This window comes from Humulus lupulus, chromosome X (genome assembly GCF_963169125.1).
Source record: "Humulus lupulus chromosome X, drHumLupu1.1, whole genome shotgun sequence".
NCBI lineage: Eukaryota > Viridiplantae > Streptophyta > Magnoliopsida > Rosales > Cannabaceae > Humulus > Humulus lupulus.
In genome coordinates this window covers 208,511,784-208,522,123 of record NC_084802.1, presented here as the reverse complement: position 1 = coordinate 208,522,123, position 10,340 = coordinate 208,511,784, and the positions used below count along the sequence as shown (strand labels likewise).

Genomic DNA, 10,340 nt, shown 5'->3' with positions numbered 1-10,340 from the left:
AACAATTAAAAATTTGAAAAATGTTTAAAAAAACTTAACGTACCCAAGTATTTTTGGCTGTCTCTGTCACCCACCCTGTGCCTGATTTATGGTGAGTATCCATCCAGCTATCCGGGATGGACTCAAGTTGCCCAGTCTCTAAATTGCGCTGTCATGTACATATATTTTTATAAAATTAATAATTAAACGTAAATAAGAAAAATAAACTAAAAAATAATTAATTAACTAACCTTTTTATAGCGTAAAGCTGGGATTGACTGAGAACCTCCATAGCTAAGCTCTTTCAGTTTCCTTCTATTTTCCTTGTTGACCACAGAACGTTTCTGCAAAAAGTTATCGTTAGTAATATATTTAATTAAGATAGTTAAGTTTAGCAAGAAATTAATACCGTAATTTCTGGGCGTCGGAAAAAATCAATTGCTTTTTGCCACTGCGTATCCGTGCAACCACCATAACGATTTTGTGGCCCATTAATCGTTAAATGCTCTTTAATATCGTACTTCCAGTCAGAATACTTTTTAGCACACGAAGTATCAATGCCTCTCAAGATCCCAGGCATATGCCCTTCTCCATATCTAGTACGCCCAATATCAAACAAATCATCCTAATTTACAAACATTTATTAGTAAATATCATATATAACATCAAATGAGAATTAACATAAAAATACATAAACTACTTACTTCCAAATGTGCAAGTATTCTTTATTTCGAGGCATTTGGTACTTTTGACCATTGAGGACAGTCCGGATCTGTGTACTGTCGAACAAGTAATCCGAGCTCTCTTGAGAAATTTGAGCTGTACTCTCCGATCTCTTTATATGTTCTCCCCCGCACATCCCACTCGAGAGGGAGAGGACGCCCCAACTGTTCCCTCTTTTCCCGCGTGTTCAATCCCTTATGGCGTCCACGTTTACTTGGAGGCGCTATTGTATGCAAATTCAATATTTTTAAATTAATATGGATTAATTGTTAAATTTTAAGGAGTATATCAATGTGTAAAGTATTACCTCGTTCACAATCAGCTGGGATATCTGACGGTCCACGTGGAGGATCGCATCCTCCACCATCACCCCCGTGAGATTGAGCAATAACGTCAGCCATATCTGTCAAATTAATCGATATTAAAATTACATTTATCAGTTAAAAATGACAATATAAAATTATTTATTGTTAAAAATAATTACTTCAACATATTATAAAATTACCACTTAATTATCACTATAATAATTGATTAGTGCTCAAAAATGCAAATTTATTAGTTTTAAAGTGTAAAATAAATTAATTTTTAATTAATATTTTCATGAATTTATTGTAATATATTTTATAATTGAAAATATTAATTTTAATTTAATTTATGTTTAATTTTCAGGAAATAAATTGCATTTGGACACTAATAAAAATGGAGAATAGAGAAATAATTAAAACTGAAAAAGAAAAGGAAGAAAGTGGTATTTTTGGAAGAAATGGAGCTCAGGCCCGTTGGCCCAAGCCCATCACAAGCTCTCCCTTCTCTTTGCCCAGCTGCCACGTGTCACCGCCACCGCCTGCCACGCGTCCCAGCTCCTCCTTCAACACCTGCATTGACCACCATACACATATATGCATATCATATATCATGTATCATTGCCTTCTTTTGCTGAGGCCCAACGCATGTTCCATTTCCAGCATTTATATGCATATATGCATATTTAATTTCCCTTCAGCCATGCACCCAATCAACACCTCCAACGTCTATCACATCCGAAGAAGCCTCCTTCAGCAAGCTCCCAGCGCAGGCCATCCCAACAAAGGCCCAAGTCCTCAAGGCCCAATGCAGCTTCAGCACATTCTGACCCAAGCTTTCTTCCAGCAGGCCCAACGTGCCTCCCCAGCATTCCCAGCCGCCTACGTGGCGCAATCCCATTGGTTGAGAATGGGTCAAAACCCTCATCTGCCACAGCCACCTTTCAGCCCATATTTTGTGCACTTTGGGCTTTGCAAATTACTACTTTAAGCTTTAAAGTTCATCTTTTTTTTGGTGTTTTTGAAAAAGGCAAATTTGACCATACACCAAAATAACTAGGTTAATATTTATAATAAGATTTGATTTTTCAAAATCATATTTTATTATTAATATTTCAGATTTATTTTGTAAACCTCAAATTGTTATTTAATTTCTTTTTAGTCCTTTTCCCCATCTATAAATAGGGACACTTTCTTCACATTTGGTATGTAATTTTTAGAGTAAAGAAACTATAGCAAAATTTCCACTCACTTTCTTCTCATATTTTCTTCTTAGAATTTTGTGAGAATCATGAGCATAATGGCCTAATCTTCCTAGGAAGGTTAGGGATGATTCCATATGCAAGTGATGTTATTTTGCTACTTTGATTTACTATGTTCTTAATGTAATATATTTGAGTTATTTATGTTCTTTCATCTCTATCTTTATTTTGCTATCTTTATTTACTTATGCTAATAGTATATAGGATTAGTCATGCTCTTTCTATGTGCTTCTAATTAGTAAAAGTAATATTGATACATAATTTTATGTCTAATCTTCTATTGCATTATTGCCCTTGGGTATTTTGTCATTTTTAGATTTTTCATAAGACTAACATTGTGCTTTTAAAGTAAAGAACTTTATAACTCAAATGAACTTTTGTTAGAAAAACTATGGACTTTAATGTTAGATTTTCCAAGTAAATGTTGGGATGTGAACTATTTACTTGTGTATTTTTGTAAATCAAGTAACCAAGTAACTAAACAAGCATATGGATGATTCTTGAAACCTTTCATTTTCTCAAACTCTTGATTACATCTTACCTTTATTTCACTTATCTCATTTCATCACTTTATCAAAATACAATACCAAAATCTCAAACATCTTTCCATTTACAATTTTATTTACTTCTTGTTACTAACTTTTTGTGCTATTTTCTACTAACCTTTTGATTTTAGGTTACCTCCTTGTGGATCGACCGCCCGATCTTACTACAACTACCGCTTAGTGTAGTCACATTTTGGGCGTTAAACAATAATCTTCACTATCATCATCGGTTTCTATGTGTTCATCTTCCTCTTCATCATCTTCATATTCAACCTCCTCCTCCTCCTCCTCCTCCTCCTCCTCCTCCACTTCCTCTTCCTCCTCCTCCTCTTCTTCTTCCATTTCCTCCTCCCTCTCCTCCTCAATTGCAACATTATCTATCTCAACAAATTGTAATGGAGCCCCCGTACGTTCAAAGCTGATTTGTGGCAACGGTCCAAGATCAACGAATAATTGGAAATTAGAGGAACTAGTGTCGTGCATAACATCTACTTCTACATCATCCGCTTGTTCTTCAACTAGTGGGATGTCCCACACATTTCTGTGATGCACTTCTTGGACGACTTTCCAATGAGATTTATTTTTAAGGTCTTCAATGTAGAAAACTTGGTTAGCCTGAGTTGCTAAGATAAATTTATCATCTTTGAAGGCCTCCGAACTAGTTTTGATACTCGTTATGTTTTGCTCAAACTTTAATCCTGAAGACCGATTAGTGTCAAACCATTTGCACTTAAATAATACAACAGAACAACCAGAAAGATAAGACATCACTAAAACTTCTTCCAACTGGCCGTAATAAGTACTATTTTCGACACCCGCTACAGAGACTCCACTATTTTGAGTTTTGCGATTCTTGTCCCTGTCATAACACAAAAATCTTACTCCATTTACAACACACCCAGGGTACGACGCAACACGAGTTGAAGAACCGTTTGCTAAAGAGATTAATTCTTCATCTACTTCCAAGGATTCTGTTTGTCGAAGATGATAAATCTTATTATAAAACCAATTAGGAAATTCCTCTCTATGTAATTGGTCTAGGTTTTCAACACCTCTAGTCTGTAGAATTTCCCTATGCTCTCTGCAAAAAACAAAAACAACTAATTTAAGAGCTACTAATAAGTGTTATAATAAACATGCAATGAAATGATGAACTACTTTAATTACTTACCGAAGATATGGCAAGATCTCATTGCAGTTGTTTAGAATATACCAATCTGCTATTTTCTTCACTTCATCTTCCAAAATTTTCAATGATTTCTTACCAATTGGACGACCCTGAGATCGAAAGACCGACATCTTTTTAAGTGATGGACCAACATCTACATTTCGGTCTGGACGATTGAACTTTGTCTCAACACCTTTCAAGTACATGGAGCAAAATTTTAATGCCTCATCAACCACATATCCTTCTGCTATTGACCCCTCTGGACGTGCTTTGTTACGGACATAATTCTTCAATTTTTTCATATACCTTTCAAAAGGATACATCCACCTCATGTGAACCGGTCCTCCAAGTATTGCTTCTTCCGGTAAATGTATTAGTAGATGGACCATGATATCGAAAAAAGCAGGTGGGAAAATATTCTCTAACTTGCAAACAATCTCAACAATTGAAGTTTGGACTTTTTCTAAATCTGAGACTTTTAGAGTTCTCGCACAAATGAGCTTGAAGAAAGTGCATAACTCAATAATAGTTGTACTCATTGATTTCTCTAGGAATGCATGCACACCAACTGGCAAAAGGCGTTGCATAATGATGTGACAATCATGCGATTTCAAACCAGTTATCTTATTGTCATTATCAATCACATTTTTCCTTAGGTTAGATCCAAAACCATCTGGAAACTTCACTGATTTAAGAAATCGACAAAACTTTTGGCGATCTTCAACAGTGAAAGTGAATTTGGCCGTAGGCTTTTGTATCCGACCATTCAACTTCCTCAGCTGTAACTCTGGTCTCATCTTCATCTTCTCCAAGTCTACTCTGGCACTAACTGTGTCTTTGGTCTTATTCTCCAGCCCAACTATTGTGCCTACTAAACTGTCGCACACATTTTTCTCAACATGCATAACATCTAGATTGTGTCACAACATTATGTTGGCCCAATATGGGAGCTCAAAAAATATACTTTTTTTCCGCCAACCAACTTGCTCTTTTGTACGCTTTCTTTTTTGGCCGCCATAACTGACATGCTTACCAGGAAGAGAATCAGGTATAAAACTCATTTGTGTGAACATTTCTTGCATGGTTAATGGCTTTGGTGGTAATCTTTTTTCAACGACACCATATGTCTTCTTGTCCCTTCTAATGGCATGTTTGATTGGTAAAAAATGTCTATGACCATAAAAAGCAACCTTCTTTTGTAAACGAATAGATGGTGTTGCCACATTGCAAGTAGAGCAAGCATGATAACCTTGAGCAGTCCATCCAGAAAGGCTACTCCTTGCTGGGTAATCGTTTATAGTCCACATCAAAGCTGCCCGAAGAGTGAAGAAACTGCCATCGACTGCATCTCGAGTCTGTACACCAGTCACCCATAATTCTTTTAACTCATCAATCAATGGTCTTAAGAAAACATCAAAATATTTTCCTGGCGAATGAGGTCCCGGAATTAATAAACTCAACATGAAATTAGTTTCTCTCATGCACAACCATGGTGGCAAGTTATATGTCGTCAACACTACCAGCCACATACTATAAGACAGACTCATATTACCAAAGAGATTGAATCCATCTGCAGCCAATCCAAGACGCACATTCCTGGGTTCCATTGCAAATGTTGGATTATTTCGGTCAAAGTCCTTCCAAGCTTTCCCATCAGCAGGATGACGCAATACACCATCTTCTTTTATACGTTGCTCGTGATGCCATCTCATATGTTGAGCAATGTGCCTCGATGCATATTTTTGCATTAACCTAGGGGTTAAAGGAAAATAACGCATCACTTTATGAGGCACTTTCTTTCCCTTGGTGTTCTTGTCCACCCATCGATCCTCTCCACAAACAGGACATTTTCTTTTTCCAGCATGTTCTTTCCAAAACAGTGCGCAATCATGCTTGCAGACATGGATTGACTCGTAGCCCAATCCAAGCTTCCGCAACAACCTTTTCGCTGCATAGTGCGATTTTGGAAGCTTATTTGGGGCTGGAAATGCATCATGTAACAACTCCAGCATTCCATCAAATATTTTGTTGGGAATTTTTCCCAACACTTTGAAATGCATTAACTTCACTAGGAAATTCACTGAAGTGTAATTTTGACACCCGGGGAATAATGGAGCCTCGATCTCAGCAAACAAATCGTTATAATGTTGCCCACTCCTGTAGTCTGTTGTAGGTATCTCTTGACCGCGCTCATTCTCCGCTTGTTCGTCATTGTCATTTTGCATAAGATCAGTGAGAACATCCATCATTTCATCTTCATCATTTTGATCTATCCGAGCTCTCATTGGTATTATTTCATCCTCTCCATGCCAATGCCAATTGGTATATTTCCGTAGAAAACCATTTACAAAAAGATGATTTTCTAATACATCAATCGTCTGAAATTCAACGTTGACACACCTCCTACACGGACATTTCACCAATCCCCTTGAGTCAACGCACTGCCGGGCTCTCTGGAGAAAATCCATCACACCAGCCTCATACTCATCGGATAATCGATCTGTCAAATTAATCCAACTCTTGTCGATCGACATTGTATGAATGTAGCACTGCACGGAACACTAATCAACAAACTTACAATCAATTTGTGTGTGTCCTAATTCAGAGAGAGGCAAATGTAAGAGTCTTCAATGACTCACCCTCTCTAAACGGGTCTAAGGCTTCTTGTGATGAACACTAAAAAAATATAATATTATCACTAGGTGATAATAACACTATTATATCTTTGGTAATAATTTCTTATTACCAAAGAAAAAAGCAAATATAATTAAATATGTTTTTTTAATGTCTTATGCTTTTTGAAGTTAATTATGTTGTTTTATGATATCTAACTATAATATATTTCAGTGTAAATATTATTAAAATTATTTAAATTTGACATATTAATTTAGTATTTATTAAATTACATATTTTACTTATGCTTTATTGAATAGTTTGATTAATTTAAACAAAATTTCTAAAATTTGTTTAAAATTTATTTAACTACTTTAGGATTAATTTTTATTTTTATTAAAATTTAGTTGCATAATGTTAATGTTAATTTTTTTTAATCTTAATTTTAAAATATATCATTTATATAAAAAAAAAAAATTATTCAAAAATTGAAAAAAAATTAAAAAAAATACAGAAAAATTAAAAACAACTAACAAATATTATTAAAAACATATTTTTTTAATTTTAATTTTAATAATGATTAAAACTAACAAATATTAAATTTAATTTTTTAAATTTTAATTTTAATAATGGTTTTCTAATAATATATTTGTTAATTTTATTTAATCAGAACTAACACATATTATTTTTTTACATATTAATTTAGTATCTATTAAATTACATATTTTACTTATGCTTTATTGAATAGTTTGATTAATTTAAACAAAATTTCTAAGATTTGTTTAAAATTTATTTATTTACTTTAGGATTTAATTATTACTTAAATTATTTAATTAATGTTTATTTTTATTAAAATTTATTTACAATATCTCTAAATTTTACAATTCTAAAAAAATATTAAATATGTTTACTAATATGTTTAATACACATAAAATTCACCAAAACAACATAGAAATTATTTTTAAAAAAATACTAATCAATCATATAACAATTTTCCAATTCCTAATATCATTTTTACTAATACATATTTTGAAAACCTAAAAATAAATACATTCTATCTAATATAATAATTTCATATTTTTATTAAAATTAATATTATATTATTTATATAAAAAAAACATAAATTATTCAAAAATTGAAAAAAAATTAAAAAAATACAGAAAAATTAAAAAAAACTTACCAATGCCTTCAATATCTTGCTAGCAATCTCTTTAGTCCAACAAAAACCGAATACCCAACCTTCAAACAAAAATTACAAAATATCATTATACAATTTCATAAATATATATATATAAAATGAATAAATCGTTAGAATTACTTTAAAATTTATTACTTATTTAAATAAAATTTCAGGATTAATGTTTATTTTTATTAAAATTTGGTTGCATAATCTTATTGTTAATTTGATTTAATCATGATTAAAAATATATTATACAACTTATCAATTCACTATTTCTTAAATTATAAATTTTATTGAGTATTTTTAATTCTAAAAAAAATTGGGCAGCATAACGGCTGTATTTTCAAATATCCCAAAATTTAAAAACCTGCAAATAATACATAAAAAAATATCCAGTCGCAGAACATATACAAAGCAATACAAATACATTATAAATGACTATATAATTTATAATTATTACTCTAAATTTTATTAATTATTCAATTTTCTATTTAAAATATCATAATTCTACTAAAAATTAACAACAAAAACAAAGCATCAATATTCATCAACACTAAGAATAAAAAAATTAACAACAACAACAAAATTCAAATTAAATAAACAAAACTCACTCAAATAATCAAATTTTATTAACCAAATCTAATAATCTAAAACTAAAATTATTTAACCCAATCTAAAAAACAAACAATCAAATATTAAATTTTCATATAAACATATATTTATAACTAAAAGTCAAATTATATACCTAAAAAATAAATTATTAAATTAATAAATTTTCATACTAATAAATTAATTATTTATCATATGATTAAACTAACTAAATCTTAAAACTATATATGTATTTTACAAAAATACTACACAATATATTATTTCCTCTAAATTAGATATCACTAAATTTTTAACTAATTTTCATCACAAATTATTATTTTTACCTATTTTAATTACATAATCAGAAATTATATATATAATATAACAAATAACAATATATTAACAATATTAAACAAATTATAAATAAAACCCTAAATATATTTATGCAAAAAATATAAATAAAACCAAAAAATTACAAAGGAAATGTGAAATACCTCTAAAACCGCTGGTATACAATGCAAATCCTGAAAAAAAAAATACCACAAAAATCTCATTATAAAAACCCAAAACTGAAAAAAAAATTATAAACTTATACAAAAAAAAAAACTGAAATATTTGTAAATAACTACCTCAATAGACCTTATATCCACTTAAATCTTCTTTGGAATGTAAACTTTGACAAAAACCAAACTTTGTGGGGGCCGAAATCCAGGAAAATAGAAATGGGGGGCGGAGAAAACGGTTTTGGGGTTTTTTCCGTTTCAGAGAAATGAGCTCTCGGTATAGGGTCCTCGGTACAGAAACTAAAATGAAAAAACCGCGTAAAAAAGGCGGTAGTCTGAATTATCTATACCGAGAACGTGTTCTCGGTAATATGTTCTCGGTATAGAACGTTTTTTTTGTAGTATAATACTCTGGTGAACCAAATAACCGAAAATAATGTACAGTGGGCTATATATGTCGGTGTCCATTATTAATTGCAGCAAGAGTGAATGTGTCATCACTACTACATGGTCGTTGGGTGCTAATCAAAAGACAAATATTAAGTACTAATACGATGATCACATGTTGATCCCATTACTATTTTTTTCTAATTAGTTTATGAAGATCATACTAATAAATTTTGGGTCATTACTTTAATCTGGACGTCAAACATCGGTCATAAAACGCCAATTCCGCAAAAATCATCGCATATTGGTTGTCTAGCAAAAATGACGTCTCAAATATGTCAAATCTGACTTATTTTGACGTATCATCGTACGTTATTGTATGGGACGTCGGTTCAAAAACAACTTTTAAACATTCATATTTCAGCAGTGAAAAAGCGACATCCTATGCAGTTTTTGTAATTAATTAATAGAGAATGACAATAATCTAGATACGATAAAATCAAACACGCATGTGTGGACTCTATTCTCCTATACATATATACACACGTACGGCTAGACTATCCAAAACATATATATTGGTAGCAATTAAGTTGCCACCAGAATTTAACTGTTAGAATTTAATTTTACTAACCAGCCAGTCTTTAACACCTAATGTACTAAAACTTCTAGACGAACTTTTTAGTTATGGCAGGATATATCATATATAATAATATTTTTTTTAGACTCTACTTTTAATTATAAGTAATGTTGTATGTGATATTAAAAATAAGATATTTTGTATTGAACTAGAAAACATATAAATGAGCAAAAAAGGTAATAAGGGTGACTCGAGTGATAGAAAAAATAAAGATTAGTTTAGGTACCAAATAATATTATTATTGGTGGTGCGCAGTTAATTATATTTTGCACGTTACCAACGATTAGAAACAATCAAATTATTATTAAATAGTAGTGGTAAAATCTAAATAAAAGTACTTTTTGCCCCAAAATATAAGTAAATTAATATTAGAGAAGATACATATATATAGATTCTGTACACATATCATTACATAATTACTTAACTGAGTTATTATTAATTAACAAATAATAA

At 31.3% G+C, this 10,340-nt stretch overlaps 1 long non-coding RNA gene across 1 annotated transcript; it reads right to left on the bottom strand.

Annotated features, from left to right (window-relative positions):
• Positions 1-230: 230 nt before the first annotated feature.
• LOC133805008 (uncharacterized) lies at positions 231-1,087 on the bottom strand. Its single transcript, XR_009878748.1, has 4 exons — positions 1,010-1,087; positions 684-925; positions 389-604; positions 231-323 (listed from the first exon to the last, which is right to left on the bottom strand). It is a non-coding gene; the product is annotated as an uncharacterized LOC133805008 (long non-coding RNA).
• Positions 1,088-10,340: the final 9,253 nt, after the last annotated feature.